This window comes from Mastomys coucha, unplaced genomic scaffold (assembly GCF_008632895.1).
Source record: "Mastomys coucha isolate ucsf_1 unplaced genomic scaffold, UCSF_Mcou_1 pScaffold2, whole genome shotgun sequence".
In the NCBI taxonomy this organism is placed as follows: Eukaryota; Metazoa; Chordata; class Mammalia; order Rodentia; family Muridae; genus Mastomys; species Mastomys coucha.
The window spans coordinates 10,784,362-10,798,672 of NW_022196902.1; the positions used below are offsets into that span (position 1 = coordinate 10,784,362).

The window sequence follows — 14,311 nt, forward strand, 5'->3', positions numbered from 1 at the left end:
TGAAGGTGAGAAAACAATGTCCGAATTTTCTCTTACTAGCTGTAAGAAAATGATATCTTGGTGAGTTCTTAACACGCAAGTACGAAGACATATCTGGGCCACTTCTGAGTTTGGGGTGTCAGACAACAATGCGGAGGCAAGAGGCTGACTTTCCTTGAAGTTTTCGCCTCAAATACCGCCATCACGCAAGTGTGCGTGACAGTAATGGAAAGGCAAAAGGATTTTAATCAAATATTGTTGACAGATGATCCCCAATCACCTCTTCTCAACCAATTTCTAAACTATTTGTAAAATTTATCACACAAAGCTGAATTGGTAATGCAATGTTTAGAACTTCTAGAAACCAGACCTTTAGTTTTAAAATCTGTCTTCTCACTGCACACCAAAAGCAATGCTTGTGGGTGTACACCGGGCACTGATATTATAAGCAACACAGCTAGCTTCCTATGGCCAGAGCTGCAAAGCCTCCTTCTCCCCAGCGAATCCACACTCAGGCAGGCTCAGAGGCCAAGGCCCTCTGCCCAGGTCACCACATGTACCAACAGAACCACAGTCTGGTTCACAGCCTGTCCCAAGCCAATCAGACTTGGACTCTGACAGCTTTCGCTAACATGCTCTTCCCTGTGGCCGCCACAATCACCATGGCATGGCTTGTGGTCTCCCTCACAGCTCTCTGATGAACTGCATCAGAGAAGAATATGCAAGCTACCTCCTACTGGTGTTCTCCTGATTGCTAGCCTGCCCAGAGTCCCTCATTAGCTTTGACCACCCAGCTGGGCCTCAGGACAGTGCCAGCTCCCCTACTGGAGAAATAGAGATTAAATGACCCAGACAGTACAGGCCTTCCTGCTTCTGCCCTTCTACCCTAGGGGCAGACAGAACCCTAGTATGGTAAATTTGTTTTAGTAGAATTTTTCACTCTCCCAGGGCACACGTTCATCTTCCAAGGTCCTTTGTGTGTGCATTCTGTCACACGTTCAATGTCCAGTACAACCATCCCTTTGCTTAACAGTTAAGAAGTCTTGCAGGCAAACTCTAGTCAAACTCAAACAGTACCAACTGAAGCAAAAGGTGGCTACGAATTTGATATCAAAGAACAGTAACTGGGAGGTGAATGGAAAAAGAAATAAAAAAGGAAAGGACATGGCTGCTCCTAGGTATGGTGGAGTAGAAAGTTTATTATAGACAAAAGGGAGAGCAGAGCCAGGGCAGGGGCATCTGGGAGAGTCCAGAGTGGACATGGCCCTGAGCCACGTCAAGACAGGGTGAAAAGGAGAGCCAGTTTAAGAGGCCAGGAGGGTAAATGATGGATGAGAAAGACCAGGTACCCAAAGTGGTTGGAGTACATAAGTAAGGGCAGCTGGGAAAAGAGTACCCTAATCCCTAAGCTAGAGGGTGGGTATGCCAGCCATACCCTGTGACAGGTAGGGACTGAGGGATGCTGGGAGAACGTGTTCTATGTTACCTGCTGAGACCTGTAACCTGACATACACAGCTACAGCTAAAAGCCTGGTGTCTCAACCCTCTGAGCTGACTTAACTATGTCAACAAAGATTGTACATATCTCCATAGGACAGTCCCCTAACTGGAATTCAATACTTATTGGCTCAACACAACCCCCTACCCCCAAATTGTACATCCACCAATCTGGTCTGTTTTTATTTATATCATGAATTGATACATACTGCAAAATCACAAAATCATCACCCTGACTGAATCAGGTCTTTCTTCATAATGGTGACCCCTGCAGCTGACTCCCTTAAACTTTAGTCTGTGGTGTAGCTATTGCCTGCCCTGTTTCCCCCTGCAGTGCGCACAATAACTGTTCCTCCTGTTCTGATCTGAAAGCAGAAGCCATGCTCCACATGCAAGTCCTTTTCCTGTTTCTGCAATGGACAATTAATTATATGACCCAAATGAGTAATTTTAAAACACTATTATAATATACCCCTTTTATTTAAGGATTCATACAGTTTAATCAAGAGAAAAGCAAGGTTATTGCCTTCGGGAGCAAGAGACTGGGATCAAGCTGACCTGAGTCAACACAGCTTGTCTCAGAAACATTTTTTCTGAAAGGCCGAAGACACAGCTGTTCTAGAATTAATATGCCTTCCCAGGGAGAAATCACTTCACACAATTAAAAGATTAATTAAAAACATCCCTTTAATAATAGCGTGTGTTCAATTCTGGTTTGTTGTGACATTTTTGAGAATTCTGGAATTTTGGCTTCTTTATAAAACCCAGAAATATGATAAGGATGTACTTACGTTTTAATCCCAGGTGTGGGGATGTGAGGCGGTTTCTGACTGTCTGCAGCCGCTGACCATGATTTGCCTCGTGCTCTAACTGAAGCATGGTTTTGTCAGCTATAGATTTCAGTGTTGGTGTGACATCTGGAATTCTGGGAACTTTTTGGAGGGCACAAAAATGCCTCGAGAGGCAGGGTGTACAGTCTTTTAGGAAGGTTGATTGTGGTTTGTTAGTAGCTGTAGTCAAAGAAAAAAACAAAAGGAAATGTTGGGAGCCGTTGCTAAAAGCAGAGTAAAAGTTTGCTCCTGTTTCTCTGAAGCAGAGAGAGAGAGAGAGAGAGAGAGAGAGAGAGAGAGAGAGAGAGAGAGAGAGAGAGAGAGAGACAGACAGACAGACAGACAGACAGACAGACAGACTCACTGAGACTGCTGGACTGAATCAAGGTGGGTCAGGGTCTGTTAGCAGATTTCCCAGCCTGCTGAAGTATGGATAAGTACACCTGAGGCTCAGGGTGAGGGCTGAAAGTTCTATAGACCATGTTGGAAGGAACAGGGAGGCACCTCTGGATGAGAACAGATCTGTGTATATTTCAGCAAATTGTTTCAGTCAGCTTGTGGCTTCGCTTTCCACAGTACTGTGGGGTTTAAATGACTATGAAAATATACTTGAGCCTGCTGGTTGCTGCTGCTGCAGTATTAACCAGCAGTCTTCCCAGATCCTTGGGTTTGCATCTTCTTTCTGCCTTTCCTATCTTTAATCCTTGCTTTCCTCCCCTCAGAGATTGTTCTTTGACTTGTGCTGGCGGGTCCAGTACAAGAAAAGAAATTAAATTCAAGGATCTCTTTTTCCTCCATCTTTGTTTCTCTCCTATCTGGTGTTAAGGGGTGAAACAGGATATGGTAGGGAGGGGATTAACAGTAGGGAAAAAGAAGAAACCACAAAGTAGCAAAGACCAGCTACCAGTTAATGCTAAAAGAGGAGCCACTCTAGGATGGAGTTTGCATTCCACATATGCTGTCACCCCGAAGTCTCTTTTAGGTTCAGGTTCCAGGTTATGTTTTGAACACTTGAAATATGGACTGGAGACTGCAAGTCTAGCCACTTAGATAGATAGTTAATTTACACAGCAAACATATTCCCAGGGTCATTTCTTAAGTATACCAGTTCCCTAAAACAGCAGGTTAGTGACAATGTCCTAAGTGGAAGGTCCCAGATGATGAAAAACATGGTTAAAGGAGAAGGTAGAAAGTATAAAAGCTGGTATGGGGAGGTCTTGCACAAGCTGTGCCTTATGCTATGTTAGCTTCTTAAGAAGAATACCATCTTGTATACTACTTACATAGGGGAAATCGAAGGAAATGGGAGACTTCTATCAAGTCAGCAGAAACATATCAAGAAACTATGAAGTTAGCAGAAACATCATAGAATGACACACACTCAGAAGTCTAATCAAGCAGTGCCCCACAAGGGGAACTCAATGAATCTCAAAATCATTACTGACCAAGCCTACAGTGGCCTTCGGACTGATAACTGCAGCCCCAATATGGTGGGAAGAGCTGTGTTCTCAGAATTTGATGCAAGCCTTCCCAAAGGCCCTGGCCCGAGACCATCACCAGCTCTCCCAAGTTCTCCCTGCTGTTTTATCTCTAGACCTCAGGGCCTTAGTGAAAGCTCCCTAGGCCTAGACTCCAGACTGTTACTGGCTCTGCCAAGCACGTTCTGGGTTTCAGCAGGAGCTATGCTATTCTCCATATATGGGACCTCAGGGAAAGGCTTGCATCATCAGGCCAGTATTCGACACAACAGTGGGTTTTTGTTTTGTTTTGTTTTTGTTTTTACTTTTTCAAATGGTTGCCACCAAGTGTCACCTTGCCCATGTGGCAGAACTATGCTTTTCTAAAGAACAAAACTGAATCTTTAATGGCACACCGGGCCTTAATGTTGATTGTGATCCTGTAATGCCCCACTGAGCAGCTTGTTTGAAGCCTGCTCTTTGATATGAGGATGGGCCTAGTGGCTGGTTGTAAATCAGGGTTGTTTACCATTTATGGTTTGGAGCCATATTTCTGGAAAATCCTGTTGAACAAACATGTGTATCCTTGCATTCTAATCTCTAAAGGCCTGGTTAATAAACAAACTACTTATCTGTGGGGTGTTTTACGGGCAGTTCTCCTTCTGCTAATTTCTACTTGGTGTCACGAGCTCCTAAGCACTAGTGAATCCTTTACATCATCAACTCTTTTACATCAGACTTGATATTGGATTGCCCAACACATGAGATGCCTATTACAACCTCCACAAAATTAACTCCAAACGGATGCTACACATTAAGGTTAAATGCTAAGAGCAGAACTTGTAAAAACTAGGACTCTCCCAGTTAGCCATCCTGCCAAGGATGTTTCTACATATAAGCCACTGTTCCAAATGCTCTGCTCAGATGCAGCCCCCAAAGTGAAGTTATTCAACAGCTACCTGGATCTAGCGAGTGACTAGGGCCACATGGGACTTCAACAGGTGGCTGCATCTGGTCGCTGGTTCCCACCCAGTCCCGGAGAAAAACTCACCGCATCCGCTCCTGTTGCTCAGGCCCCTGCTCCTCCCGGTTGTTGGCAGTGCCCCAGTGCTCACCAAGTCGCAGCTTCGGAGCTTGTCTGACAGCGCGCTTCACAGCATCCCGGACCATCCAAGCCAGCTCAGCTACTAAGCGGAACCCGCCAAACTGCGTCCAGAAGAACTCTCTTCCTCTTCCGACTAGCAGGTTCGCCTGAAGGCTCTGATTGGCCAGTGAGTCTTGAGTGCCTTGAGCACCTCTCTTAGGGTTAAGTGTAGATAGATGTTCTAAGCACAGGCTTTCAGTCCAGAGCCAGACCTGCAGGGATTTGCACTTCTGCCTGTCCTCCAATAGCCTACCCTTCTTTTGGGTTTGTTGTGAGATGATTAATTTTTTTTTTTTTTTTTTTGTGTAGATAGATACTCTTGTGTTGGAGTTTTCCTTCTAGAATCCTCTGTAGGGCTGGCTGGATAGATATTGTTTAAATTTGGTATTGTCATGGATTATCCTGGTTTCCCCATCTATATGATGATGAAAGTTTTTCTGGGTATAGTATCTTGGGCTGTCATTTGTGTTTTCTTAAGTTCTGAATGACATCTGTCCAGGATCTTCTGGCTTTTTGAGTGTCTGTTGAGAAGTCTGGTGTAGTTCTGATAGGTCTGTGTTCATGTTACTTGACCTTTTTCCCTTTCTGCTTTTAATATTCTTTCTTTGTTCTGTTCATTTAGTCTTTTGATTATTATGTGACAAGAAGAATTTCTTTTCTGGTCTCATCTATTTGGTGTTCCATAAGCTTCTTGTACATTTGTGGGTATCTTTTTCTTTAGATTAGGAAAGTTTTCTTTTATGATTTTTTTTGAAGATGCTTTATGGCCCTTTGAGCTGGGATTCTTTATTCTCTTCTACTTCTATTTTTCATAGGTTTGGTGTTTTCATTGTGTCCTGAATTTCCTGGATGTTTTGGGTTAGCTTTTTATGCTTTGTATTTTCTTTGAGTGTTGTGTCAATATCTTCTATGCCTGAAATTTTTCTATCTCTTGTATTTTGTTGGTGATGCTTGCATTTGTGACTCCTGATCTCTTTCCTAGGTTTTTCATTTCCAGAGTTGCCTCCATTTGTGATTTCTTTATTCTTTCTACTTCCATTTTTATGTCTTTGACTGCTTTGTTAAATTCCTTTACCTGTTTGATTGTCCCTATATTTTAAAAAGGGATTTGTTTTCTCTTTAAGGGCTTCTACCTGCTTGTCATTGTCTTCCTGTATTTCTTTAAGTGAGACCATTTATTTATATCCTCCTTAAATGTCTTTATTATCTGCATGAGATGGAATCTTAGGCCAGCGTAGTACTTTTCAGATGTGTTAGGATATCCTGGTCTTGCTATGGTGGAAAAACTGGGTTCTTATGGTGCCAAAATACATTTCTTTTGTTGCTTATGTTCTTGCACTTGCCTCTTGCCATCTGGTATCTCTGATGTTAACTGGTCTGGGTGTCTCTGTCTGGAGCCTGCCTCTTTGAAGGCAAGTAGAGCTCTGTGACCTGGGTTAGAACCGGTCTTCTGGGAGGCAGGCAGTGCTGTCTCTTGTGGTTGGTGGAATGTGGAGGGGTACTGTGTCTCTGGTTAGGGCAGTTGTCCTGTGACTTGTGTCCCTGGTTATGGCAGATCTCCTGGGAGACCTGCATACTGTGGGGAGACAGAGGGGCAGACACACCGATCTGCCCAGTACTGTGGGGAGACAGGGGCAGACACACCGATCTGCCCACTGGAGGTGCAGATGGAACGGCTTTGTGTTACTTCTTATTGAATTTATGATTTGAATGTATGTTTGAACTTGTTTTAAACTTTTGATGCTTGTAATATCATGTAATTTTATATCCTGAGAAAGTATAAGAACAGAGAACAATGACAACAGTCAGTTAGGTCTTAAGATCAATAGAAAGTTAGTTCCCCCTTCTCTCTCTCTTAGAAATAAAGATCAGGGTCTCTTTCAAAAGTGATTGTCTCTTTCTCTGAATTTTCTCTAGCTGACAGGGAGTTAATAAACTGGGGTGGGAAGGACCTGCAGGGTGGGGAAGGGAGAAGAAAGAGCCTCTTTACTTAATTACTGCTCCCCCCATTCCATTGCTGTTAAGGAAGGGGGTGTTAATCACCCAAGGTAGCAGGTTTTAACCACAGAATAAACAAGTAAGTGTTCAGTGTTTTAGAAGCCATCAGCTTCAGCATCTAGCATAGTTAGAGAGTTAAGAGGCCTGTAGCTGTCCAGGACATGGACAAACTGAAAGGGGAAGGGAGGGGAGTGCTGGAAATTAAAAAGGAGGGGGTGCAAGAGAAGGATGAAGCTGTAAGACTCTATCGAGCCTTAGCTTACAAGGGACCCCGAGTGAACCACGTGGAGCCAGCATCGATGCAAAAAGCAAGAGGAATTTATTGTTCCAGTGCACTGGGGTCATCCCAGATCTGAAGGAGAGGTGTTGACATCGCACAGCACATTTAGTGAGCTTTTATACAGTTTTCAGGGCAGCAGCCATTAGGCACAATGTGATTGGCAGAACAGTGTGATTTTTTTTTAAACTGATTGGTCTTTAGGGAATGAGGTGGCAAGGACTTCCCTTGTCTGAAGGCCAGCAAAGGTCCATCCTGCGGAATGTGTCCCCACCCGCAGCAGGTCGGCTCCCACCCTGTGGTCTGAGGAATGTTAATTAGCCTCTCCCCTCCAGAGGGGCAAGTGTTCCATGACCTTCCTAAAGTTCCTGAGCTGACCTTTTCAAAGCCAAAACAATGTTTCTGATCAAGGCTCAAAGTATAATACTTAACCCTGTTTTATATAGGGAGAGTCCACAGACATATCCTTTGTTTCAGCTAGATTTTGTTGCAGAGCAAGCTCTGAAAGGCAGTCTACTCCTGTTGGAAATTGCAAATAGACCTGAGGTCATGGAACCAACCTGGCAAGTACTCAAGGTCTGTTTATCCTGCTCTAAGCCGGGGGAAGGGTACAGAGGCCAGAGATCGCTCTAAGCTGGGGGAAGGGTACAGAAGCCGGAGATTGCTCTAAGCCAGGGGAAGGGTACAGAGGCCGGAGATCACCAGTCTTTTGGTCTGTGTCCAATGCTCTGTCCTGCTTCAGCACCCATTCTTCCAAGGCCCTGCAGGCTCCTTCCACAACCTAATTGTGTAAAATGGTGGAAAGCTCACTTGCCTACTGCAGTTCCTCCTGCATGGTGTCAGCCATAAATAGATATGAGCTTTGGCATGGGGACTGACTATAAAACTAGCACAAACCTGTCATAATCCTTAGGATGATTATAGATGAGACCACCATGATGTTCTGAGGTAGTATATGACTGTAATTCACAAGGAATTGGAGGTGTCTTTTTGCTGGTTAGCCAAATCAAAAGAGGAAATGGGCCTTGGCAGAGAGTGGATGAAAAGTGTCTTTGACAGAAGCTAGCACAATGGATGCTGAAACCCTGGGTAAACCAACATGTCTGGATTATCTCTCCCAAATGGGATCATGCCTTGTGGGTGGGATTTAAACTGTTGCTCAAATGGTTTTTGAGTATGCTTAGATTAGGTTAGTTCTCAACCTTCCTGATGCTGCTTTAACATAGTTCCTCATGTTGCTGTGACTCCCAACCATGAAGTTATTTTGTTGCAACTTCATAACTGTAATTTTACTATTGTTATTAATTACAATATAAACATCTGATATGCAGGATATCTGATCTGATATGAGGTCCCTGTGAAAGTTTCCTTTGACACACCCCCACCAAAGGGATCAAGAATCACAAAAATAATAACTTCTTTTATCAAAGACGAAGTGAAACTAAATACTTAGATTCTTTGCATAAGCATATCACAAGCAGAAGGATGGTACTGGTAATGGCACAGTCATTGTGATTCGCAGAGGGTAATACAACAGGTTACATAAACACAGGCTCCATTTTTTTTTTTTTTGTAGCATTTGTGTGTCTTTTTTCTCTTTCTTGTTTTCTATGATGAGAACCTGGTGATTCCTAGGGTTATCCTTTTATAGTGTCCTCAAACAGTCTTTGACACAGTTCATTTTAAGATCATGAGAAGTGGCTACCTTTTTCTTTTCAGTGTTAAAATAACAACAACAACAACAATAATTTTGTGTATGAAAAAGGAAAAGAAATAACTTAGTTTTTAAAGTCAGTAAACTATACTATCTATGGGAATTTGATAATCTTATTCTTTTTTTAAAGATTTATTTATTTATTTTATGTATATGAGTATACTGTAGCTATTATACTGATGGTTGGGAGCCATCTGGTTGCTGGGAATTTGAATTCAGGATCTCTGCTCACTCAGGTAGGCCTAGCTTGCTGCTCTAAAGATTTATTTACTCTTATATCTAAGTACACTATAGCTGTCTTCAGACGCACCAGAAGAGGGCATCTGATCTCATTATGGATGGCTGTGAGCCACCATGTGGCTGCTGGGATTTGAATTCAGGACCCTTGGAAGAGCCGTCAGTGCTCTTAACTGCTGAGCCATCTCTTCAGCCTTGATATCTTATTCTTAATGACTTATAAAATTGTTAATTTGATAACTCATGATAAAAATGAAAGTGTGCTGTTGACATTCAGGACTTCACTCTGGTTTTCCTCTGATCCTCATAAAAATAGTGGTATATATTTCTACAAATTTCTTTTCTAGGTAGGATGATTAGTGGATATAGTGGGTGATTACTGGTAGGATTATATCTATTTGATAAGATTTAATGTAAAAGATACTTTTTTTTTTTTTCCCCGACAGGGTTTCTCTGTGTAGTCCTGGCTGTCCTGGAACTCACTCTGTAGACCAGGTTGGCCTCGAACTCAGAAATCCGCCTGCCTCTGCCTCCCAAGTGCTGGGATTAAAGGCGTGCGCCACCACCGCCCGGCTAAAAGATACTTTTCTAGAGGTATAAAATGTCAGAGAAAAGATATCTAGTTCTTTGAGCAGAGTCTTGTAAACATAGACTATTTATACAAAGCAATATATTACATGAAGAAAATTGCTTCCCACATCAGATTTTTGATGCATTTGAATCTTTATTCTACAACACAAGCGACATAAATACATTATCTTTTAAAATATTTTCTCTTTAGAATTTGTTTTTCACTTCAGATAAAATATACACAAAATACACTTGCAAGCTTGCTTACAGAGACCCAGAAAACAGTGAACTGACAGATTATATCAAACCAGTTATATTAACATTTGAAGGAGAATGGTTTTTAGGACTTTGTAAATGTAAATGTGGTTAAATAAGTCAGAACAAAAAATGATACTTTCTTAACAAGGCTTTTGGAGTAAACAAAATAATTCAAGGCTCCTGGTGAATTAGTTGCAAGGATGAATTTTCCATCTTATAGGTAAAATGGTAAGTCTACTCATTCATTATGGCTATACTTAGCTTCATTTATTTATACTTTTTTAATGAAAATAAATTCATTCTTTGGTATAATACAAGAATGGGTAAAAGGATCTCCACTTATTGGCCTTATATCAAATGGAGATGGGACTAGGGGAAAATATAAGAACTAAATTTGTTTATTCCTTTTAGAAAATCATTGCAAAATAGAAGTCTTTTGGCATGGGTAGGCGAATAAACATTGAGTTTTAGCTCCCTCCTTATCCCCAACACCCCCTCACAAACCACCCCCAAACTTCCAAGAATGGAAAGTAACCTTTCCCTCTAGGTCCCTTTTCCTACCCTATCAGGCCACACTGTATGTTCTAGCCTACTGGGTCTCAGTGGACCCAAATACCCAAATCATTCATCTTTGACTAAAGTAGCTATATAACAAGAAACTGATTGCTATCATACTGATTTCAAAATGAATCAGAGGAAAGAACTGCACAGGAAAAGTGGCCGAGGGTGAACACAGACCTGAGGAGAGCAGGGATGGCCCTGGAAGCCTGGCTTGTCAAGGCTGTAAGCCTCCTTAAGTCCAACTGAAAACCTAGAGTGGCTTTCAGGCCCTTCCTCTTCCTTTTTGGCAAGTTATTGAAACAGTTTGGAAAAGTTATTTGTAGAGATTGAGTTTTAAAACGTAACTGAAATCAGAATTAAACAAACTATACACATAATTTTAAATTGTTATGGAAAACAAAAAGGAAATATCCTCAATTATGTTCAATCACAAAGTCAAAGACTTGAATCCTTAACACTTTGTTGATAATGCTTTCACTAACAGAAGTAACTAGAATGATTACTTTCTATTCAAACAATAGCCCAATTTAAACTATTTCAAAAATATTTATTAAACAAACATATTTAGATAAACTTTATCAGGTCAATAAGAATTACATAGAATTGAAACAATTTATAAATGGGTGATATTTAGAGTACTTATTTTTCTCTTAAATCATTCCTTGTATGCTCCACTGTTTTTCATTCATGTGTATTTACTTATTTATTTTTGAGATAGAATCTCACTCTGCTGTACAGGCAAAGCTCAAACTTATGATCCTTCTGCCTCAGTCTCCTTAGTAGATGGACTTACATTAATGAAACTTGTTTTATTTGGGTGTTGAATTTAATAAAAACACAGATTATCAATTCCTCCTTTTCCTATTATATGGCCCTTAATTTTCAATCAAAAATGAATTTCTAAGGCTAATTAACTGAGCAAAGAGCTAAAATATTAACTAAGGCCCCAACTGTATTAGGGTTAATTTCACTAAATTCTCAAAGCTCATAAGTTGACTTTCCTATATATCCCATCACATGGAATAATAACTAATCTTCACTGTACAGATATCCTTATAAACACAATGTTTACTAAAAAGTCAAGACAGGTATACCTACTGCTCAAAAGGAATTGTTTCATTTTGATATTTTCCACAAAGCCATTTAGAAGACGCTTGACAGATAAATGTGAAAGTAAAGTCCTAATTTATACCACACAGTTAAGTGAAAGATGAGGTTACCATTAGAAGTGTCATAGCATTTCAGAACGCTTATATGTTAATAACCAATCCGAGACATAAAGTGACTGGCAAGCAAGCAACTACTCAGAAACCTCTGAAAGCCAGGAGCCAGGCTGTAATACGGAAATACCTCATTAAAATTATATAGAAAGGAATGCAAATACCATATAAGTTTAAAATCACCTTCGGTACAAGTCAAAGGGTCAACAGGATACAAACAATCATTAATAGCATTAATGTTTATAAATACAAAGATGAGCTTATAGCTATCTCACTGTTCATAGAAGGTATACATTCATTGTCTTCTACTGTGTAAGAACCAAGTATTGGTACAATAAAACTGGGAAGGGTGAACTGGAATGTTGTAAGTAATCTAATCCCATGCTGTCTGCCCATGGGTCAGTTCAGGTTAGCGCTTGATAAGTCAGGCTGCTCTCAAAGTAAATGATTTCTAGCCTTTGGTTCCCAGAGTAGCAGCAGTGGCTTCATCTGGGAGCTTGCTAGAAATGCAAATTGCTAAATGTATAGAATCAGAAACCTAGGCATTTGTGGTTTGGAACCCTTAGGTGAATTCAGATGCATGCTGAAGTTTGAGAACCACTATTCTTCAGACAAATGAAACTAAAAACCCCTAGCTCAACCACCATTGTGAAGACAGCAACTCCCATGCAAACAGTTCTTGAGATTCGAAGGACCTCAACTGGATGGGACCTTGACTGTTGAGGTCAGCCAGTCTCTTCCTCCCTGCATGATGAGGCAAAGATATAGTGGAAGGTTTTGTCCTTGCTACTAATGTCATAGTGGATTTTTGCTTTTATTAATAAGTAGTGTCATGTTTATAAGGAAGCAAAGCATTATTCTCAACTTAGTTTCCCCTGAATAATCTTGGGTATACACGACATTTTTCTTTTTTGTCTGCTTTTCCTAAAGTAATCTGTTTATATTTTGAACATTTAAATGGTGTTTCTACTCCATAATGTTACAAACACTATAAGATAGCCAGAGAAACAGGATTTCTTAAAACAAACTTTTTTTCTAGAGTTCTCTATGAATAAGGGGGGCACTTTTTTTCCCAAGAGACTATAATTATAGATCAAGCTGTTTACCAGTTTTATAAATCATTCCCAAGATCAAGCTCATATTTTCAATAAAAATGTTCTTTTACTATTCTAAGGCCACACTGACTCTTTCTGGGTTCCCAGACACATTTGTGTCCTTAAGTTACTGCAGGTCTCTGAACTCTCTGATTCTTTCCTCCCCTAGGGAAGCAGGTAGAAGTGTTGGGGAAAGCACATGGTCCTATACACACTGTGCTACCTGGAACTTCAGTGGACCTTGTACAAACTGCTGTCTCCTTTCAGAGGACTTGTACATGTGGGAGGAGGGCTGTTTCTGGATATCTGCAAGCTTTGATGGTGACCTGGATAGGCCTGGCATTTACTAGAAAAGCTGGCTGCGGGGCACTTTGCTAGCTAAATGATTTGTGAAAAGTTCACAAATTACACATGCCCCTGTACATGCAGGCCACCCGCCATATTTCTATGCTTTTTTATAGTCAGCCAGGCATGTTTCTCTCTAATGTTACTATATTTTTTTTAATGTAACACTAAATGTTTTACTTGGGATTAAGGCATAAATATTGATATCCTTTATGTTTCCATTATAAATACATTACTTTTAAGTCGTGCCTTTAAAATCCACATAATATTCCAGACAGACCTATAAGGCATATATTTTAATTTTAACCATCTAAGGAAGGCCTTAAAACTTTCCCATTCTCTCTGCAGCTTGCTCAGTGCCGACAGACCAACATTTGAGGAAGCATGTGGTCTTTCAACTCAGGGATATTTCTCTGCAAGCAAGTTTGCCCTTTATTTGTTATCTTGGACAAATTTATGAACCTCTCTTGGGTCTGTGAACTTAACTAGAAAAAGCCAAGAACGTTTTATAAAGTCACTATAAGAAGACCCCTGCTCAGTGGCATCCAGTGTCACCAGCTTTAAACAAAGGTCTCCCTTCTAAACAGAAGTTGGTGGGACTGATAACACATTTTAATTTTTATTCTATGAATACTTGTCTGCCTTTATGCCTGCATGCCATGTGTGTGGCTGGTGCCCTCAGAGATCAGACAAAGGCATCATATCCCCTGACAGTGGGATCAGAGATGGTTATGAGACACCATGTGAATACTGAGAACCAAACCTGAGTCTTCTGTAAGAGCAGCCAGTGCTCCTAACCCCAGAGCCATCTCTCTAGTCATAGATTTTCTATTTAAAAAAGGAACCTTTCGCTGGGCAGTGGTGGCGCACTCCTTTAATCCCAGCACTTGGGAGGCAGAGGCAGGCAGATTTCTGAGTTCAAGGCCAGCCTGGTCTACAGCCAGGGCTACACAGAGAAACCCTGTCTCAACCCCCCCCCCCACACACACAAAAGAACCTTTCCTATGTAAGAAGTTCTGTTCTCTATTTGGGGAGATTATGAATCTCTATTGAGATACTCTGGTACCTTCCTATAGCTAAGGCTATTGGCTTCTGTCTATTAACTGTAGAAGTTTTTTTTTTTTTTTTTT

The 14,311-nt window shown here is 41.0% G+C and overlaps 1 pseudogene; it reads right to left on the minus strand.

Annotated features, from left to right (window-relative positions):
* The window catches only part of LOC116097920, a 15,673-nt pseudogene extending 10,740 nt beyond the window's left edge, over positions 1 to 4,933 (minus strand).
* Positions 4,934 to 14,311: the final 9,378 nt, after the last annotated feature.